This window comes from Hipposideros armiger, unplaced genomic scaffold (assembly GCF_001890085.2).
Source record: "Hipposideros armiger isolate ML-2016 unplaced genomic scaffold, ASM189008v1 scaffold_1117, whole genome shotgun sequence".
Taxonomy (NCBI): Eukaryota; Metazoa; Chordata; class Mammalia; order Chiroptera; family Hipposideridae; genus Hipposideros; species Hipposideros armiger.
In genome coordinates, this window is record NW_017732467.1 from 445880 (window position 1) to 448235 (window position 2356).

The following is a 2356-nucleotide window of genomic DNA, read 5'->3' on the forward strand; positions in this document are numbered from 1 at the left end:
ATGTAATAGTGAGCTAGCAGTGACCTCAGTGTGCCTGGAAAGCTGATGCTTCCCCCAGGAACACAGGCTTTATTCCATTGAAATAGAAATTCAGACTGACCTTGGGTTATCTTGTGCTTCTCATTTTGATGAACCAACAGGAAAAGAAGGTTGGTCAGTGTACTGGTTTGAATAATTAACTCAATTACCCTGGAGAAATTAGATTTCTTCCAACTAGTGAGGGCAAAGAGAATTTCGAAATCCCGGCAACTCATTGTGGTACCTGTTAGTATAGTCATTTTTTTATTAGTTACCAATGGGAAATTGGGGCAACATAATCAAGGCATGACCACTCCACTACAGACTTGGGTTCTATAGAAGTGAATATGTGGGTAACCCCAGTAGGGGAAAAAACTCACCCACTGATGTTGGCAGAGAATAAAGGGAACATGCAACTGGTGATCAAGCAATGCATCTATCATTTTCAACAAGAATTGTAACATAAGCCTTATAATCAGCTATAGGAGGGAGCACTATGATTAGGTATATTTTATATTAATCATGATTTTTCTCCCTTCCATTTACCCTTGATACTTGATACTTGATGTGAAGGGCACAGATGCCCAATAATACTACAGTTGAAGTTCCTGGTAAGATTCTAGGTACACGGACATCTGCTCACGGTGAAAATGTACTTAATAAGACTTCCTATTTCTTCTGTGTTTGGGGATTTGTCCTTCGTGTTTGCAATTTGTCTATGTAAATAAAGAACAGGAATGAATGCTACTTGGCAAAAAGGAACGGATGGTGCCTGTTATGCTGCGTTCACCTTTACCCTTCTGGATCCATTCTTTGCCCCAGAATTGTATCCCCTTGTATCTCTTGCCCTCTGGCGCCTTGTTGATGTCAACCAATAGGCACTACCAGGAGAAAGAGTAAGAGAACAAAGTTATCAGGTACTGATTTCCGCCACACTGCAGTTCTCTCCCTCCCAACCCACGATTTTGACAGTGGCTGTGTGCTCTCTGTGTGTCCACCACTATTGGGCAGCCCATCTTTCATAGCCATAGCCATCACTGAGTTCTGATACTACCACTTTCTACCCTTATCCCAGGAGACACTGGAGTAGTAATGGCTTTCCATTGTCATGGACCACTGAATGCTCCATTGTCCCTTTTTACTGTGTCTTAATTCTGCCTATATTTCCATAATTAGTCCTTTCTTTTAACTTATATCAGTTAACCCTTTGAGTGTGTCTTCTGTTTTTTACTAGTACCCTGACTGACAAAAATTATGGTTGATAAATGTCTTTTGTGATTCCCTTATGCAGATTAAAAGTTCCATGTCCAGAAATAGAACTTACCTTTTTTGAAAAAGCTCAAGATTCCATAAGACACTACTGTGAAATATGTTTGACCAGCCATGTTGATTACAAAGCTAAAGGGTTCTAGAGGAGTAGATACATTCTGAGAACATATGTTTTAAGGATAATGATATTCTCAGTATTATGTTCTATAATCAAGATACTAAACATTTGGAAAGTTGTTATATTCATAACAAATTAATGGCACCAAAAAATCTATCTGCAATATGCTGAAGTAGGATGAAATGGTGAAAATAACATAATTACAAAGGTGACAAAATTCAGAATATTAGAATGCATAACAGGGAATATTCTCATGAATATCTTTATACACCTATTAGACATTTTAGACCAGGATAACAGCTATCAGTTACCAAGACAACTGATACAGTTTTTTGTTGTTGTTGTTGTTTTATTTGTTTGTTAATTTGTTTTTACTACACTGATTTAGAACAATGATAATGATCTATTTTATGAAGACAGAATTATTTTGTTGAGGGTTGTCCATTAAGAATATAGACAACTTATTCAAAATACTAACTGAAATCCTGTCTATTTTTTTTTCTTTTTTGGAAAAGAAAATGTGAAAACAAAACCAGAATATTATATAGAATCAATGACCACCACATATCAACTCTTATTGGCCATAGCCTTTGCCACCTGTCCAATTCTTTTATTTGGAAACACAGTCCTATGATTCACATTTAACCTCTCAGCTTTGCTCTTTGGGGGCTAAATGCAATACTGTTGAAACATACTTTTGAATTTAATAAAAAAATGATTGATTTTAATGCTATCTCAGGAGCAAAAGGTGTGATACAATTGAGAAAGCCTCCTATTTCTTCTTATATTTCAGACTAAGTCACTGTAACAAACTTGTTTGCTTTAGCCAACTTGTGTTTTTATGTCTCAGCAAAGATGTGCTTCAAAGGAAACTCCCTCTGAAACCTGTGATAAAAGACTACTCAAAGGAAACTGAATCTATCATGAAATAACTTGTATTTTCTTTTTTCA